General features: G+C 43.2%; 1 protein-coding gene across 9 annotated transcripts in view; it reads left to right on the top strand.

The window, feature by feature from the left end:
* Positions 1–20,780, top strand: part of LOC124555062 (battenin) — a 244,701-nt gene that overhangs the window by 37,329 nt on the left and 186,592 nt on the right. The window lies entirely within an intron of this gene.

Below are 20,780 nucleotides of genomic sequence, written 5' to 3'. Positions count from 1 at the left end.
TCGTGACCGGGCCAAATATCTCACGAAATAAGCATTAAACGAAAAAACTACAAAGAACGAAACTTGTCTAGCTTGAAGGGGGAACCAGATGGCGCTATGGTTGGCCCGCTAGATGTCGCTGCCGTAAGTCAAACGGCTATCAACTGCGTTTTTTTTTTTTTTTTTTTTTTAATAGGAACCCCTATTTTTTATTACATACTCGTGTAGTACGTAAAGAAATATGAATGTTTTAGTTGGACCACTTTTTTCGCTTTGTGATAGATGGCGCTGTAATAGTCACAAACATACGGCTCACAATTTTAGACGAACAGTTGGTAACAGGTAGGTTTTTAAATTAAAATACAGAACGTAAGTACGTTTGAACATTTTATTTCGGTTGTTCCAATGTGATACATGTACCTTTGTGAACTTATCATTTCTGAGAACGCATGCTGTTACAGCGTGATTACCTGTAAATACCACAATAATGCAATAAACGCTCAAAATGATGTCCGTCAATCTCAATGCATTTGGCAATACGTGTAACGACATTCCTCTCAACAGCGAGTAGTTCGCCTTCCGTAATGTTCGCACATGCATTGACAACGCGCTGACGCATGTTGTCAGGAGTTGTCGGTGGATCACGATAGCAAATATCCTTCAACTTTCCCCACAGAAAGAAATCCGGGGACGTCAGGTCCGGTGAACGTGCGGGCCATGGTACGGTGCTTCGGCGACCAATCAACCTGTCATGAAATATGCTATTCAATACCGCTTCAACCGTACGCGAGCTATGTGCCGGACATCCATCATGTTGGAAATACATCGCCATTCTGTCATGCAGTGAAACATCTTGTAATAACATCGGCAGAACATTACGTAGGAAATCAGCATACATTGCACCATTTAGATTGCCATCGATAAAATGGGGGCCAATTATCCTTCCTCCCATAATACCGCACCATACATTAACCCGCCAAGGTCTTTGATGTCCACTCGTCGCAGCCATCGTGGATTTTCCGTTGCCCAATAGTGCATATTATGCCGGTTTACGTTACCGCTGTTCGTGAATGACGCTTCGTCGCTAAATAGAACACGTGCAAAAAATCTGTCATCGTCCCGTAATTTCTCTTGTGCCCAGTGGCAGAACTGTACACGACGTTCAAAGTCGTCGCCATGCAATTCCTGGTGCATAGAAATACGGTACGGGTGTAATCGATGTTGATGTGGCGTTCTCAACACCGACGTTTTTGAGATTCCCGATTGTCGCGCAGTTTGTCTGTTACTGATGTGCGGATTAGCCGCGACAGCAGCTAAAACATCTGCTTGGACATCATCATTTGTTGCAGGTCGTGGTTGACGTTTCACACGTTGCTGAACACTTCCTGTTTCCTTAAATATGGTACTATCCGGCGAACGGTCCGGACACTTGGATGATGTAGTTCAGGATACCGAGCAGCATACATAGCACACGCCCGTTGGGCATTTTGGTCACAATAGCCATACATCAACACGATATCGACCTTCCCCGCAATTGGTAAACGGTCCATTTTAACACGGGTAATGTATCACGAAGCAAATACTGTTCGCACTGGCGGAATGTTACGTGATACCACGTACTTATACGTTTGTGACTATTACTGCGCCATCTATAACAAAGCGAAAAAAGTGGTCCAACTAAAACATTCATATTTCTTTACGTACTACACGAATATGTAATAAAAAATGGGGGTTCCTATTTAAAAAAGGCAGTTGATATCCGTTTGACCTATGGCAGCGCCATCTAGCGGGCCAACCATAGCGCCATCTGGTTTCCCCCTTCAAGCTAGACGAGTTTCGTTCTTTGTAGTTTTTTCGTTTGATACCTATTTCGTGAGATATTTGCACCGGGCACTATCAGTGGACCACCCTGTATATACAGCAGCGATACGAAAGTTAGAGTTTATGGGATGGTTACAGACTTGTAATGTGTTTCATGTACACTGCATACACACACAAGGTTTTTCATTACACTTAAGTACAACCCATATGGAAATCTGTTAGTACACTACTTAATCCCTGAATGTTCGTACACGATGTACGTCAATATAGGTAATGTTCACAAAGTGGAAAACAAGCCAGCTTATTTTTAACGCTTTTGAGAGTTCATGGTCCAGGTAAAACTAGTGACAGTAGTAACAGTCATAGTAACGGAATGACCGAATATAAAAGAGCTGAATGTCGTAGGTCAGCCAAAATTACACTGTAAGATAAAAAAAGCACCTCGAAGGAATTATTCGAATGGGACGTACATGTACATGCAAACAAATGATTACAATTTCAGAAAAATGGGCTGATTTATTCAGGAGAAACAGCTTCTGGCCATTATGCAAGCAGGTATGCGGCCTGGCATTGATTAATAGTTGTTGGATGTCCTCCTGAGGGATGAGGTGCCCAATTCTGTCCAACTGGCTGTTAGATCATCAAAATCTTGAGTTGGTTGCAGGGCTGTGCCCATAATGCTCCAAAGTTCTCTTTTGGGGAGAGAACCGGCGACCTTGCTGGCCAAGGCAGGGTTTGGCAAGCACGAAGACAAGCAGCAGAAACTCTCAACGTGTGCAGTCGGGAATTATCTTGTTGAACTATATGTCCAGGATGGCTTACCATGAAGGGCAACAAAACGAGGCATAGAATATCGTCAACGTACCGCTATGCTGTCAGGATGCCGCGGATTACAACCAAAGGGGGCCTGCTATGAAAAGAAGTGGCACCACAGACCACGACTCCGGATTGTTGGGCTATATGGCGGGCGACAGCCAGGTTGGTACCCTACCAATGTCTGGGACGTCTCCAGACAGGTCTGCGCTGGTCATCGGGGCTCAGTTCGCAGCGGTACGCATACTTGAAGACAACTGTGCTCCAGTCAATGAGATTCCAGGTCGAAGAGGTATATAGAGACCTGCCGGACAGCGGTGGGATACCAACCTGGCTGTCGCCCGCCATATGGACCGACGACAACCAGGAGCGATGGTATGGGGTGCCATTTCATTTTATAGAAGGGCCTTTTTGGTTGTCATCCGCGGCATCCTTACAGCCCAGTTGTTGTTGTTGTCTTCAGTGTGAAGAGTGGTTTGATGCAGCTCTCCATGCTACTCTGTCCTGTACTAGCCTCTTCATCTCCAAATAACTATTTCAGCATACATCCTTCTGAATCTCCTTACTGTATTGATCTCCTGGTCTCCCCCTACGATTTTTACTCCCCCCCCCCCACCTCACAATTCCCTCCAATACTAAATTGGTATCCCTTGATGTCTCAGAATGTGTCCTATCAACCGATCCCTTCTTTTGGTCAAGTTGTGCGACACCTTTCTTGGATCCTCAGTTCTATTCAGTACTTCCTCATCAGTTACGTGATCGACCCATCTAATCTTTAACATTCTTCTGTAGCACTACATTTCGAAAGCTTCTATAACTGTTGATCGTCCATGTTTCACTTCCATACATGGCTACACTCCTGACAAATACCTTCGAAAAAGATTTCCTAACACCTAAATCTATATTCGATGTTAAAAAATTTCTCTTCTTCAGAAACACTTTTCTTGCCATAGCCAGTCGACATTTTATTTATTCTCTACTTCGAGCATCATCCGTTATTTTGCTGACCGAAAAGCAAACCTCATCTACTACGTTAAGTGTCTCGTTTCTTAATCTAATTCACTTAGAATCGGCTGGTTTAATTCGACTGTATTCCATTAACCTTGTTTTGCTTTTTTTTATGTTCATCTTACGAGTATATTCCCCTTTCAAGACGCCGTCCGCTCCAAGTCTTTAGCTGTCTGACAGAATTACGATGTCATCAGCAAACCTCAAAGTTTTTATTTCTTCTCCCTGCACTTCAATTCCTACTCCACATTTTTCTTTTGTTTCGTCTACTGCTTGCTCAATGTACAGGTTGAATAACACTGGAAATATTTTTTTACCCTGTCTCACTCCCTTCTCAACCACTGCTCTCTTCTCATGGCCCTGCCGTCTAGTTTGTATACAAGTTGTAAATAACCTTTCTCTCTCTGCATTTTACACCTGTTACTTTCATAATTTCAAAGAGCGTATTCCATTCAACACTGTCAAAAGTTTTCTCTAAGTCTACAAATACCATAAATTGTAGGTTTGCCTTTCCTTGACTTATATTCTAAGAGAAGTGATAGTGATAGTATTACCTCGCGTGTTCCTACATTTCTCCAGAAACCAAACTGATCTTGCCCGAGGTCGGCCTCTACCAGTTTTGCCATTCTTTTGTAAATTCATTTATTTTGCAACCATGATTTTGTAAGTTGACAGTTTGGTAATATTCACACTAGTCAGCATGTGATTTCTTTGGAATTGTTACATTCTTCCTAAAGTTTGAGGGTATTCCACCTGTCTCATACATCTTGCTTACCAGGTGGAATATTGTAGTTATGGCTGGCTCTCGCAAGGATATCAGTAATTTTGGTGGAATATTGTCTACTCCAGGGGTCTTGTTTCGACGTAAATCTTTCAATGCTCTATCACATTCTTCTCGCAGTATCATCTTTCCCATCTCATCTTCATCTACTTCCTCCTACCGTTCTATAATGTGCCTTCAAGTTCATTTCCCTTGTAGCCGTTCGATTTACTCCTTCAAAACATTTAAAAGTTTGAAAATGCTGATCTATCGGTAAAAAAAAGTGAGTAATCTATTTATATTGGCTGTGCAATGGTGGCAAAATGCATTTTTTGTACTTGATGTACATATTTTTGGATGGCAATCCTCATTCAAACATTTAATCGTTCTACAAAATTTAAAACTAAAATTCTTGTTGCACTTTGGACAAAATAATGCAGATGAAGATTTAAACAAAAGAATGGGTTATAAATAAAATGAAATTCAAGTAACATGAGACATAGAAATAATGATGCAGTAACGTAGACTAAAATATAAAATAATACAATAGAAAAAATTAAGTCAAAGTCAATAGATAAAAATAAGCAAAATCACATGCACAAAGATTCCAGGTGAAAAAAGGATGACTGGTAGAGAGAATAAGATCAAATGAACTAGTTATTATGTTAAAATGTTAACATAATAAATGACAGTTAAAATGACCTGTCAAAGGATTAGAAATTTAAAAAATACAATTAAACCAATTAACTGAATAAAAATAATTATCCATAGGCATTTCCAAGGATTTGAAGATAAAATTTTTTAAAGTTTCTTACAAAATTCAAACCCACAACCTTCTGTACATCAGAAACATACCTTAACAATTACACCAGAACGCTGCTGGAGCACATTTTTAAGGCCCTAGAATATCACACGAAATTCCGAAATTTTTCGTCGATTATTCACAAACAAAGGCACACCAAGGTGAATGGCTGCAAGGTGTGATACCTGGAATCTTAACATACATCACCATATTGATGGTTTCAAAAAGTCGATCCCGCCCCTGCCGATCTCTCCTTTTGAGCTCTTGATATTCATCCAGCTGCTTCTCTTTTCTCTACAAGACCACTTTAATTTACCTATAGGCGGTATCTATCTATCTCCTAGTTACATATGCTTCTGGAAAAAGCATGTTTGTGGTATCAGTTGTATAGTTATTTTTTATTCTCTACCGGTTTCAGTTATTACAGCTATCTTCACAGGAGAAAGACAGTGTACATCTCCTGTGAAGAGGGTTGTAATAACATCCCCACCATGGCAAGGTCTGTGGTCCGTGGGAGCGACATGCTGGCTGTACGCGTTGGTTTGTAAACACGTATCTTCTACTGGTACCTTCGTGAAAAGGGAGACCATATCGAGGCTGACCATTACTTCACTTGAGCCTATCATATGTTTTATATCATTTGTGACTTTTTAGTGTGGTATCTACAATGGACGACTATGTGACAGTAATTTAGTTAAATACGTTGCCAGTCCATATGTAGGAGATCCAGTAGCACTAACGAGTTTTGTCAGTGGTAAGCCGTCTATGTTTATTTTAGGTAGACCATACAGCTTGAATGGCCTAGGTGCTCTTCACTGGTAGAGAATAACCATGCACTTGTACTGAAACTCTCAACGACCTCTAGCTCTCTCGACTTATCCGTATCCCATCTCCTTTATTTCATATCTTTTGCAGTTTCTTCAGTTTTCATCAACATTCATAACCAGTAAATTGCGGCTGGTCCACATCTGCCCCTGGAAATGTCTTACAGTTTAAAACCTGGTTGCAAAATTTCTATCTTACCGTTATATAATCAGTCTGAAACATTATGATGTCTCCAGGTCCCTTCCATATATACAACCTTATTTCGTGAGTCTGTAAGCAAGTGTTAGCTTAGTCCAGAATTCTACCAAGTGGCTTCTTCCTCAGTCCTTCACCCAATCCACATTCACCTACTATTTTTCCTTCTATTCCTTTCCCTGCTATCCAACTTCAGTCCTCCATCGTAATTAAGTTTTCCTCTCCCTTAAAGATTTGAACAATTTGTTTTAGTTCATCACACATTTTTCAACCTCTTCATCACCTGCAGAGCTAGTTGGCGTGTAAACTTTTTACTAATGTGGTGGGTGGTGGTGTCAATTATTTTTTTCTGTGATAATGCATTCATTATACTGTTCGTAGTAGGTTACTCGCCTTCCTATGTTCTTATTCATTATTAGACCTACCCTTGCGCATTATCCCTCTTTGAATTTGTATCTTTAACGCTGTACTCACCAGACCAGAAGTGTTCCTCCTGCCACCGAACTTCACTAAATCCCACTACGTCTAACTTCAGCCCATCAATTTCCCTTTTTAAATTTCCTTACCTACTTAATTAAGGAATCTAACATTCCACGCTTCATCCCGTTGAATGTCAGTTCTGTTTGTCCTTATGACATCCTCCTGAGTAGACCCTGCCCAGAAATTCGAATGGGGGACTATTTTACCTCTGGATTCTTTCCCTAGAGGAGGTAATCTTCATTTAGTCATACAGTAGAGCTCCATACCGTTGGGAAAAATAACAGCTGTAGTTTCCCCCTGCTTTCTGCTGTTTGCAGTACCCTCACAGCACGGTCATGTTGGTTGATGTTACAAGCCCAGATCAGTCAATAATCCAGACCGTTACCCCTGCAACTACTGAAAAGGCTGCTACATCTTTTCACGAACCACATGTTTGTCTAACCATTTAACAGATACCCCTCCACTGAGGAACATAAGCCAACCCACCTTGGCAGGGTCTGTGGTTCATGAGAGTGACAGGCCATACGCATCGGTTTTCGAAACACGTATCTTCTACTGATATCTTTGAAAAAAGAAAGATCATATCAGGGCTGACTATGGCTTCACTTGGACGTATCTTCACATGCTTAATGACATAATTTGTGATTTCTTAATGTCGTGTCTACAATGGACGATTATATGTGACAATAAGACAATAATTTAGTTAAATACTTCACCAGCCCGTATGTAGGAGATCCAATAGCACTAACGATTGGTCTCAGTGATACACCACCTATGTGTATTTTAGGCAGGTCATACAGCCTGAATGGCCTGGGTGCTCTTCACCTTGAATTCTTCAGAAGTTCGTAAGAGAGGTCAGATTTCCTTAGTAACTCCCCTGTCCATCTGCTCAGAGCCAATGTGGTGTCCTATTAAGAATCGGACATGTGCTATCTTCCAATAATACACACTTTCTTGTGGTAATCTGTGGCACTGGGTATAACCATAGCATTCCCTTTGTCGACCTGTAAGACAATTAAGTCTTCATCCTTTTCAAGCAATTTCAGTTCTTGTTACTCCATCCTGCTGTTACTAGACGTAGGGAGTTTGGCCGTCGCTAAGTCAAATGCTTCTTAGAAGCCGAGAAATACTACATCTTCCTGCATACCTGGATCCATGGGTTTCGGGGTACCATGTGAGAAAAGTGCGGTTTGGGATTCGCATGACCGTGTCTTCAGAATCTGTTTGGTTTGCATGGAGGAGGTCATGCTCTTCACGATACCTCATTACGTTTGTTATCAGCATATGTTCTAAAATACTACAACAGATAGATGTCAAATATATTGGACGGTGTTCTGTGGATCACTTATGTTGCTCTTCGTATGGACGTGCGTGACTTATGCTTTTTTTCGACTACTGGGTACAATTTTTATTTTGTTTGAGAGATGTACAGTGTACCATATGTATGATTTGGTTAAAAGAATTCCAAACCCATCCAGAAATTCTGTATAGAATCTAATAGGGATTCTATGGGGCCCTGGAGCTGTGTACAGTTTAAGTGAAAAATGGTTCAAATGGCTCTGAGCACTATGGGACCCAACTACTGAGGTCATTAGTCCCCTAGAACTTAGAACTAGTTAAACCTAACTAACCTAAGGACATCACAAACATCCATGCCCGAGGCAGGATTCGAACCTGCGACCGTATCGGTCTTGCGGTTCCAGACTGCAGCGCCTTTAACCGCACGGAGTTTAAGTGAATTCAGCTGTTTTTCAAGACCTCTGACACTATCTATATCGTTCAACTTTGCAGTGATGTGAGAATTAAAATGAGTTAGTAGGCCTGGATTTTTCTTTGTAACTGAGCATTTGGAAACGGAGTTCGACATTTTAGCTTTTGATTTGTTACCCTCCATTACAGATCAGTGTCAACAATACAGCTGTTGACAGCCTTTACAAGGGACAAGAATTTCTTTGAGTTTTGGGAGAGGCCATTCGGTACCATTGTGCAATGATAGTCACTGGTGCCTACAAGCATTGCCCTTTTGACAGCCAAACACGTTTTATTTACCATTTCCCTATCTACAGCCCTATGCTTCGCTTCACGCCTATTGTGCAGTAGTCGCTGTTCAGAAGATTTTTCTTACAGAAACTGTATACAATGGAGGGTTGCTCCGTTTAAATGTGTTCGCTACAAATAATCCTTGGGGACGTGTCAGAGTGCATTTTTTATCGTACTGTGTGGTAACTACCTTCCCTTTACTGGGTGCAGTTGATACCTACCGTTAAAATATTTATAGAGTACCCATTGAAAGAAATGTTGTTGACATTTTCTGCATATGTTTCTGGAAGATGACACTCTTGTTTCAGCAGCCGCTAACACATACCGGGTGATCAAAAAGTCAGTGTACATTTGAAAACTTAATAAACCACGGAATAATGTAGATAGAGCGGTAAAAATTGACACACATGCTTGGAATGACATGGGGATTTATTGGAACTAAAAAAAGAAACAAAGTATCGCTAGACGCGTGAAAGATCTCTTGCGCGCGTCGTTTGGTGATGATCTTGTGCTCAGCCGCCACTTTCGTCATGCTTGGCCTCCCAGGTCACCAGACGTCAGTCTGTGCGATTATTGGCTTTGGGGTTACCTGAAGTCGCAAATGTATCGTGATCGACCGACATCTCTAGGGATGCTGAAAGACAACATCCTACGCCAATGCCTCACCGTAACTCCGGACATGCTTTACAGTGTTGTTCACAACATTATTCCTCGACTACAGCTATTGTTGAGGAATATTGGTGGACATATTGAGCATTTCCTGTAAAGGACATCATCTTTGCTTTGTCTTATTTTGTTATGCTAATTATTGCTATTCTGATCAGATGAAGTGCCATCTGTCGGACATTTTTTGAACGTTTGTATTTTTTTGGTTCTAATAAAACCCCATGTCATTCGAAGCATGTGTGTCAATTTGTACCTCTCTATCTACATTATTCCGTGATTTATTCAGTTTTCAAATTTATACTGACTTTTTGATCACCCGGTATTTTTTGTGTTCGTATCTAGACGAGTCCGATTTACAAATGAACATTCGATCTGCCTTCCTTTGCATCCATCCGAAGTGCTGGTTTAGTTCATTTCGTTTGGATCCTCCGTATAAACAGCCACTTTCGCAGTTTTCGAGTACTGTACGGCTGCTGCTTACTTTCCCACCTACTAAAAGCTACACTGTCCAGTCACATTAATGTGACCACCTGTCAAAATCCTGATTTTGCAGCGCGGACCACTGTGAGACTTGCAGGGAGAGTGTCAGTGAGGTTCTGATGGGTATGTGGAGCTATGCCGACTCCAGTGCTGTGACCAGATGCGCTATATTTCTCGGTTTAGGATCCATGCCGCGAACAGCTTGACCGAGTTGGTCTCACAGATTCTCGATTGGGTTTAAATTCGGGGCGTTTAGTGGCTAGAGGAGTACAGTAAACTCATCCAGGTGATATTCGAACCACGCACGTACACTGCAAGCTGTGTGACACGTTGCATTGTCGTGCTGGTAGATACCATCGTGCCGAGGAAAAATAAACTGTGTGTCGAGGTGTATATGATCCCCAAGGATAGATGCGTACATGCGTTGATCCATTGTGCCTGCCAGAATGACGAGATCACCCAGAGAATGCCACAAAAATATTTCCAAGACCATAACACTTCCTCCTCCAGCCTGAACCCTTTGCTTTCAGACGTTACACGCCGTCCACGCCATCTTTCCAATGGAGCATAAAACGTGATTCATCTGTAAAGGCCACCTGTCGCCACTCAGTGGGCGTTCAGTTGCAAAATCCAGCTTTCGTCGCCGATGAACAGCAGTCAGCATTGGTGCATGAACCAGGGCCCTGCTGCGGAGGCCCATACGCAGCAACATTGGCTGAACGGTCGTTGAGGAGCCACCCTGGGCAGTCCCTCGGTTCGTTCATGTGGGCGGTCAGCTGCTCAACAGTTACAAGTCTATTCAGCCGTACACATCCCCGAAGTTATCGTTCACTTCTGTTATCTATGGCCCGTCGTGCACCACGGTTGTCTCGATGCCAGTTTTGGATAGCGCCATTTTGCCATGCAGGGTATACTGTAACCACGGCGGCACGCCAACAGTTTACAAACTTAGCCGTTTCAGAAATGCTTCCACCCTTGGCCAGAAAACAATGCTCATGCCTTTTGGACGTCAGATCAATCGCTCCGATTCCGCCTTACGACACTGACTGCACTGTTTACCGTGTCTCCCCCCCCCCCCCCCCCTCCTCCTCCGCCCGACACGCTTCATATAGCTTTCACAGCTAATGCTGCCACCTGACGTCTGTGAGTGGTTATTGCACGCTGACGTCGATCATAGGCGGTGGCCACATTAATGTGACTGGGAATTGTATATGAATGTTTGACTACTTCATAAAATTGCTCATTATTGTTCCCAAACAGTTTTATGATACGAATGACTCCAGTTGCGACCCACTGATTCTTTATTTACGTCAACTATAAAACGTTAATTTTCTTTCAAAAAAATGGTTCAAATGGCTCTGAGCACTATGGGACTTAACGTCTTTGGTCATCAGTCCCCTAGAACTTAGAACTACTTAAACCTAACTAACCTAAGGACATCACATAACACCCAGTCATCACGAGGCAGAGAAAATCCCTGACCCCGCCGGGAATCGAACCCGGGCGCGGGAAGCGAGAACGCTACCGCACGACCACGAGCTACGGACTAATTTTCTTTAAATTTATTGCTACACTACTGGTCATTAAAATTGCTACACCACGAAGATGACGTGCTACAAACGCGAAATTTAACCGACAGGAAGAACATGCTGTGACATGCAAATGATTAGCTTTTCAGAGCATTCACACAAGGTTTGCGCCGGTGGAGACACCTACAACGTGCTGACATGAGGAAAGTTTCCAACCGATTTCTCATACATAAACAGCAGTTGACCGGCGTTTCCTGGTGAAACGTTGCTGTGATGCCTCGCGTATGGAGGAGAAATGCGTACCATCACGTTTCCGACTTTGATAAAGGTCGGATTGCAGCGTATCGCAATTGCGGTTTATTGTATCACGACATTGCTCCTCGCGTTGGTCGAGATCAAAAATGGTTCAAATGGCTCTGAGCACTATGCTAATTAACTTCTGAGGTCATCAGTCGCCTAGAACTTAGAACTAATTAAACCTAATTAACCTAAGGACATCACACACATACATGCCCGAGGCAGGATTCGAACTTGCGACCGTAGCGGTCGCTCGGTTCCAGACTGTAGCGCCTAGAACCGCAAGGCCACTGCGGCCGACTGGTCGAGGTCCAATTACTGTTAGCGGAATATGGAATCGGTGGGTTCAGGAGGGTAATAAGGAACGCCGTGCTGGATCCCAACGGCCTCGTATCACTAGCAGTCGAGATGACAGGCATCTTATCCGCATGGTTGTAACGGATCGTGCAGCCACGTCTCGATCCCTGAGTCAACAGATGGGGACGTTTGCAAGACAACAAGCATCTGCACGAACAGTTCGACGACGTTTGCAGCAACATGGAGTGTCAGCTCGGAGACCATGGCTCCTGTTGCCCGAGACGCTGCATCAGAGACAGGAGCGCCTGCGATGGTGTACTCAACGACGAACCTGGGTGCACGAATGGCAAAATGTTATTTTTTCGGATGAATCCAGGTTCTGTTTACAGCATCATGATGGTCGCATCCGTGTTTGGCGACATCGCGGTGTACGCACATTGGAAGCGTGTATTCGTCTTCGCCATACTGGCGTATCACCCGGTGTGATGGTACGGGGTGCCATTGGTTAAACGTCTCTGTCACCTCTTGTTCGCATTGACGGCACTTTGAACAGTGGACGTTACATTTCAGCTGTGTTACGACCCGTGGCTCTACCCTTTATTCGATCTCTGCAAAACCCTACATTTCAGCAGGATAATGCACGACCGCATGTTGCAGGTGCTGTACGGGCCTTTCTGGATACAGAAAATGCTCGATTGCTGCCCTGGCCAGCACATTCTCCAGATCTCTCACCAATTGAAAACGTCTGGTGAATGGTGGCCGGGCAACTGGCTCGTCACAATATGCCAATCACTACTCTTGATGAACTGTGGTATGGTGTTGAAGCTGCATGGGCAGCTGTACCTATACACGCCATCCAAGCTCTGTTTGACTCAATGCCCAGGCGTATCAAGGGCGTTATTACGGCCAGAGGTGGTTGTTCTGGGTACTGAATACCCGTTTATCATCTGCATTTGTTCTTGGTGTAGCAATTTTAATGGCCAGTAGTGAAGTTCACAATAATTTCACGGGGAGGCTGCGCACCTTATGTGATTAATCGGGCAGGGATTTTTTCCAGTGACAATTCATATTTGATAACCAACTCATTCGCGAAAAATATGTGATTGTTGTTGTTGTTGTTGTTGTTGTTGTGCTCTTCAGTCCGAACACTGATTTGATGCAGCTATCGACGCATGTCTGCCCTGTGGAAGTCTCTTCATCTTAGCATAACTACTGCAACCTACATCCAGCTGAACCTTCTTCTGTATTGAAGGCTTGGTCTCCCTCTCCACTTTTTATCCCCACACTTCCCTTCATTCCCAAATGAACTACTTCTTGATATCTCAGGATGCGTCCAATCAACTGATCTCTTCGTCTAGTCAACTTGAGTCACGAATTTCTTTTTTTGTCCGATTCGATTCAGTACTTCTTCCCTAGTAATTCGATCTACCGAAATGATCTTCCCTGTAAACCTCATTCCAAAAGCTTGTGTTACCTGTCGAATTAATCGTCCATGTTTCGCTTCCGTGTAAAGCTGAACTCGAGACAAATACTTTGAGAGAATAATTCCTCACTGAGGAATTTAAACTATCATACATCGTGTGTACCAGGTGGAACAGTTTTGTCATGGTTGGTTGTCACAAGAATCTTAGTAACTCTGAGGCTGTACTGTCTACTCTAGCTGCCTTGCTTCATCCTTGTTGTTTTCAGTGCTCTGTCAAATTATTATCGCAGTATCGCATCCCGTATCTCATCTTTGTTGTATGAATACAAAGTAAATTCTAGGAATGGACGACTCATTCTTCGTGATAACTACCTGTCAAGAAGAGCATACAACACAAACGTATTTTCAGTAGCAGTTGTAGCTGCGGAACTGCATCCGAAACCAAGAAGCGATGAATACATCTGATTAACGTTTAGTGTAGGCCCTTGTTGTTGTTGTGGTCTTCAGTCCAGAGACTGCTTTGACGCATCTCCCCATGCTACTCTATCCTGTGCAGGCTTCTTCATTTCCGAGTAACTACTGCAACGTACATCCTTATGAATTTGCTTATTGTATTCATCCCTTGGTCTCCCTCTACGATTTTTACCCTCCACGCTTCCCTCCAATACTATATTGGTGAGCCCTTGATGCCTCAGAACGTGACCTACAAACCGAGCCCTTTATTCCAGTCAAGTTGTGCCACAAATTCCTCTTCTCCCCAATTATATTCAGTACTTCCTCATTAGTTACGTGATCTACCCATGTAATCTTCAGCATTCTTCTGTAGCACCACATTTCGAAAGGTTCTATTCTCTTCTTGTCTAAACTATTTATCGTCCATGTTTCACTTCCACACATGTCTACACCCCATACAATTACTTTCAGAAAAGACTTCCTGACACCTAAATCTATACTCGATGTTAACAAATTTCTCTTCTTCAGAAACGCTTTCCTTGGCATTGCCAATCGACATTTTATATCCTCTCTACTTCCACCATCATCAGTTATTTAGCTCCCCAGATAGCAAAACTCATCTTCTACATTGAGTGTCTCATTTCGTAATCTAATTCCCTCAGCATCACCTGATTTAATTCGACTACATTCCATTATCCTCGTTTTGCTTTTGTTGTTGTTGATCTTATATCCTCCTTTCAAGACACTGTCAATTCCGTTAAACTGCTCTTCTAGGCCCTTTGCAGTCTCTGGCAGAATTACAATGTCATCGACAAACCTCAAAGTTTTTATTTCTTCTCCATTGATTTTAATTCCTACTTCAAATTTTTCTTTCGTTTCCTTTACTGCTTGCTCAGTATACAGATTGATTAACATGGGGGATAGGCTACAACCCTGTCTTACTCCCTTCCCAACCACTGATTCCCTTCCATGACCCTGGACTCTTATAACTGCCGTCTGGTATCTGTACAAATTGTAAATAGCGTTTCGCTCCCTGTATTTGATCCCTGCGCCACGTTCGGAATTTGAAAGGGAGTATTCCAGTCAACATTGTCAAAAGCTTTCTCTAAGTCTACAAATGCTAGAAACGTAGGTTTGCATGTCCTTAATCTATCCTCTAAGACAAGTCGTAGGGTCAGTATTGCCTCACGTGTTCCAACATTTCTACGGAACCCAAACTGATCTTCCCCAAGGTCGGCTTCTACCAGTTTTTCCATTCGTCTGTAAAGAATTCGTGTTAGTATATTGCAGCCGTGACTTATTAAGCTGATAGTTCGGTAGTTTTCATACCCGACAACGCCTGCTTTCTTTGGGGTTGGAATTATTACATTCTTCTTGAAGTCTGGCTCTCCCAAGGCTATCAGTAGTTCTAATGGAATGTTGTCTACTCCCGAGGCCTTATTTTGACTTAATTCTTTCAGTGCTGTATCAAATTCTTCACGCAGTATCTTATCTCCCATTTCATCTTCATCTACGTCCTCTTCCTTTTCCATAATATTGCCCTCAAGTACATCACCCTTGTATAGACCCTCTACGTACTCCTTCCACTTCTCTGATGTCACGTCTTTGCTTAGAACTGGTTTTCCATTTGAGCTCGTGATATTCATACGGGTGGTTCTCCAGTTTCCAAAGGTCTCTTAACTTCCCTTTAGGCAATATCTATCTTATCCCTAGTGATATATGCCTCTATATTCTTACATTTGTCCTCTGGCCATCCCTACTTAGCCATTTTGCACTTCCTGTCGATCTCATTTTTCAGACGTTTGTATTCCTTTCCGCGTACTTCACTAACTGTATTTTTATATTGTCTCTTTTCATCAATGAAATTCAGTATCTCTTCTGATACCCTAAGATTTCTACTAGCCCTCGCCTTTTTATCGACTTGCTCTTCTGCTGCCTTCAGCATTTCATCTCTCAAAGCTACCCATTCTTCTTCTACTGTATTTCTTTCCACTGTTCTTGTCAATTTTTCCCTATTGCTCTCTCTGGAACTCCCTACAACCTCTGGTTCGTTCAGTTTATCCAGGTTCCATCTCCTTAAATTCCCACCATTTTTCAGTTTCTTCAGTTTTAATCTACAGTTCATAACCAATAAATTGCGTTCAGACTCCACATCTGCCCCTAGAAATGTCGTACAATTTAAAACCTGGCTCTTAAATCTCTGTCTTACCATTATATAATCTATTTGAAATTTTCCAGTGTCTCCAGGCTTCTTACACGTGTACAACCTTATTTCTTGATTCTGAAACCAAGTGTTGCCTATGATTAAGTTATGCTTTGTTCAAAATTCGACCAGGCGGCTTCCTCTTTCATTCCCTACCCCCATTCTATATTCTCCTACTACTTTTCCTTCTCTTCCTACTATCGAACGCCAGTCCGCCATGACTATTAAATTTTCGTCTCCCTTCACTATCTGAATAATTTCTTTTGTCGCATCATACATTTCTTCAATCTCTTCATTGTATGCGGATGCAGTTGGCATATAAACTTGTACTACTGTGGTAGGAGTGGGCTTCGTGTCTATCTTGGCTACAATAATGCGTTCACAATGCTGTGCGTAGTGGCCTACCCGCGCTCCTATTTTTTTATTCATTATTAAATATACTTCTGCATTACTCCTATTTGATTTTGTATTTATAACCCTGTATTCACCTGACCAGAAGTGTTGTTCTTCCTGCCATCGAACTTCTTTAATTCCCACTATATCTAACTTTGACCTATCCATTTCCCTTTTTAAATTTTCTAACCTACCCACCCGATTAAGGGATCTGACATTCCATGCTCCGATCCGTAGAACGCCAGTTTTCTTTCTCCTGACAACGATGTAGTGTAGGCCCTATGTATGAATAGCGCGAATTGTCTTTCGGAGTTACTTTTCGACGTAGAATAAGTGCAGAATTCAAATAGATATTACAAATAAGGGGTGGTGGTTTTTCAAGTTTATTCTGTAGCATTTATAGAGTATGATTTTGACTTTCGCCCTTCTCCATCGCCGAGGACACTCACATTTCTCACAAGGAGACCAACAGACAATAAGATTTTTGTAATTTTTACGTGTGTGGTAGGAGAAGTTCAGAACTCAAAATATATAATTCTGTCAAAGCATTTCTATGCAACTCTCAAAAGTTCTCGAGAAAATCGACTTTTTCCGAGGAACTTCAGTTCACTGAAGATAAGGCGATTTCCACTACGGGGCGCCGGCCAGGGTGGCCGAGCGGTTCTAGGCGCTACAGTCTGGAACCGCGCGACCGCTACGATCGCAGGTTCGAATCCTCCCTCGGGCATGGATGTGTGTGATGTCCTTAGGTTAGCTAGGTTGAAGTAGTTCTAAGTTCTAGGGGACTGATGACCTCAGAAGTTAAGTCCCATAGTGCTCAGAGCCATTTGAACCATTTTGAATCCACTACGAGCCAAGTGGCTCACTCCGTAGCGTCAGACACGGTAATCACATAATCAACATATCATTCGTTGGAGTCTCGCTATGGTCTTCTTTTCGTTTTATTTTGTTCTTTGAGTTCGAGTACCTACATTATTTAAATATAAAATTCATCAGTTATATGCTAATTAAGACATCTTATCTTATTTTTTTATAAGAAGTACATGACTTACCGTTTCTAATTACATACGGCACACATTGCAATATAAATTCTTATTTCTCGGTGTTCTATACAAGGTTGTCTACAAAGGTTGTTTGAATTAAAAAGTTTCAAATTTATTAACAATCTTTTATATAATACACTCCTGGAAATGGAAAAAAGAACACATTGACACCGGTGTGTCAGACCCACCATACTTGCTCCGGACACTGCGAGAGGGCTGTACAAGCAATGATCACACGCACGGCACAGCGGACACACCAGGAACCGCGGTGTTGGCCGTCGAATGGCGCTAGCTGCGCAGCATTTTGTGCACCGCCGCCGTCAGTGTCAGCCAGTTTGCCGTGGCATACGGAGCTCCATCGCAGTCTTTAACATTGGTAGCATGCCGCGACAGCGTGGACGTGAACCGTATGTGCAGTTGACGGACTTTGAGCGAGGGCGTATAGTGGGCATGCGGGAGGCCGGGTGGACTTACCGCCGAATTGCTCAACACGTGGGGCGTGAGGTCTCCACAGTACATCGATGTTGTCGCCAGTGGTTGGCGGAAGGTGCACGTGCCCGTCGACCTGGGACCGGACCGCAGCGACGCACGGATGCACGCCAAGACCGTAGGATCCTACGCAGTGCCGTAGGGGACCGCACCGCCACTTCCCAGCAAATTAGGGACACTGTTGCTCCTGGGGTATCGGCGAGGACCATTCGCAACCGTCTCCATGAAGCTGGGCTACGGTCCCGCACACCGTTAGGCCGTCTTCCGCTCACGCCCCAAAATCGTGCAGCCCGCCTCCAGTGGTGTCGCGACAGGCGTGAATGGAGGGACGAATGGAGACGTGTCGTCTTCAGCGATGAGAGTCGCTTCTGCCTTGGTGCCAATGATGGTCGTATGCGTGTTTGGCGCCGTGCAGGTGAGCGCCACAATCAGGACTGCATACGACCGAGGCACACAGGGCCAACACCCGGCATCATGGTGTGGGGAGCGATCTCCTACACTGGCCGTACACCACTGGTGATCGTCGAGGGGACACTGAATAGTGCACGGTACATCCAAACCGTCATCGAACCCATCGTTCTACCATTCCTAGACCGGCAAGGGAACTTGCTGTTCCAACAGGACAATGCACGTCCGCATGTATCCCGTGCCACCCAACGTGCTCTAGAAGGTGTAAGTCAACTACCCTGGCCAGCAAGATCTCCGGATCTGTCCCCCATTGAGCATGTTTGGGACTGGATGAAGCGTCGTCTCACGCGGTCTGCACGTCCAGCACGAACGCTGGTCCAACTGAGGCGCCAGGTGGAAATGGCATGGCAAGCCGTTCCACAGGACTACATCCAGCATCTCTACGATCGTCTCCATGGGAGAATAGCAGCCTGCATTGCTGCGAAAGGTGGATATACACTGTACTAGTGCCGACATTGTGCATGCTCTGTTGCCTGTGTCTATGTGGCTGTGGTTCTGTCAGTGTGATCATGTGATGTATCTGACCCCAGGAATGTGTCAATAAAGTTTCCCCTTCCTGGGACAATGAATTCACGGTGTTCTTATTTCAATTTCCAGGAGTGTATTTATAGATAAGAATTTATATTTGGCATGAAAACTGGAATTTTGCGTGCTATATGTAATTTAAAAAGTAGGATGTGAATTAGTCACAAAAATAATTAGATATGTATTAATTAGCATATATCTGATGAATTTTATGTTTTTTAGTGATGTAGGTATTCAAATTGAACGAAAGAAATATAAAAAAATAGAACATAACGGGTTTCGAACCAGCGATCCATTGACTGCCCCATTATCATTGCCCTACGCTACCGAGTGAGCCACGAGTGCTGTCATGAAAATCGCCATAATTTCACTGCATTAACGTTCCTCGGAACTTTTCTCGAGAATTTTTGAGAGTTGCATTGAACTGCTTTGGGTATTTGAGATATCAACGTTACATACCATAAATATAAAAAAAAATTACAAAAATCCGATTGCCAGAAGGTCTCCTTGTCAGCGGTGTAATAGGAATGGGGTTACTCAGGCTTGTAAGCGGCGACTAAATGGAGAACAATATCAGACCAGCTTTCGTATTGACAACATGGCCCATTTTAGGACAACTCTTAGAATTAGCCCTGCTCCTGAACCGACACACACCTCTTTCGATTAAATTCTCTATTTTGTACAATCTACAGAAATGCCGACCATCCAACGAAGGACATCTCAGAGGACACAAAAACACGTCCACTGTGCACGATAATGATATGCTCCTCTCATTTGACTGGTATTACGCATGCGCCCAAAGTGCATAGTGAGCTCATTGTGGTTGAAGGGGGCGGGATTAAGGGTGGAGAGGTGTCATTTTCCCGCACGCTCGTAATCCCTTGCCAACGTAGGCAGGTGCCAGGGTTGTAAACCCACTATGTATGCCGAACAATGACTATCGTTGTCGCGACGGGACGGTGCTGAAGTTGAGAATTTCCTATTGGTGAGTGTACCAGGGCGACACATCTGCAATGCAATAGATCAAACTCTCGAAAACGGTGCTTGTACTGCCTCGCCCGTCTAACCGAATAGGAAAATCAACTTTCTACTTAAAGGACTCCAACCCTATAGCGGTCTTATATTGGCCACACTATGGGAGGAAGAAAGTAGAAAAACAAGAAAATGGATAAGGGAATAGACTTAGTTTGAAGACGTCAATATGACGATAGTGAGCATGAAACGGAGATAGGATATACAGCCAGTCGAATGGGTGATAGATAGTATGGGATGTTAAATGATATTATTATTATTATTATTGTTGTTATTATTGTTATACATATTATTGATAACAGTAAACACAGTAAATGAGTTTACTATGTCGGTTTTCATATTTTATCACTGGCTCGACATTTCCCAAGCGTCTAGGACTGCGCGATGTATCGGCGGATAAATCGTGCAGATCCCAGTAGAGTGCCTTTTTCTAGTTGTCACACGGATATTTTATCAGTGGCAATGGTTTTCAAGTGCCCATTAAGATCTTTTGACATTGCTCCCAGTGTACCGAGAACTTGGTTTACGCCAGAATCGCTGTAGTTCGATTTTCAAGTCATCGTATCTGGCAGGTTCCGCAAGTTGTTTCTCATCGATTCTGCTATTACCTGGGATGGCAATGTCAATGTCAATGATTTACACGTTCTTTTTGTCCACAATTATGATGTCTGGTGTACTCTGTTCCAGCATTTATCTGTGTGAAGTCGGAATCCCTACAATAAGCCTCAAATACTGTCCTCTCCTATGGATCCTGCCTCG

This window comes from Schistocerca americana, chromosome X (genome assembly GCF_021461395.2).
Source record: "Schistocerca americana isolate TAMUIC-IGC-003095 chromosome X, iqSchAmer2.1, whole genome shotgun sequence".
Taxonomy (NCBI): domain Eukaryota; kingdom Metazoa; phylum Arthropoda; class Insecta; order Orthoptera; family Acrididae; genus Schistocerca; species Schistocerca americana.
This window is presented reverse-complemented; position numbering and strand designations above follow the sequence as displayed.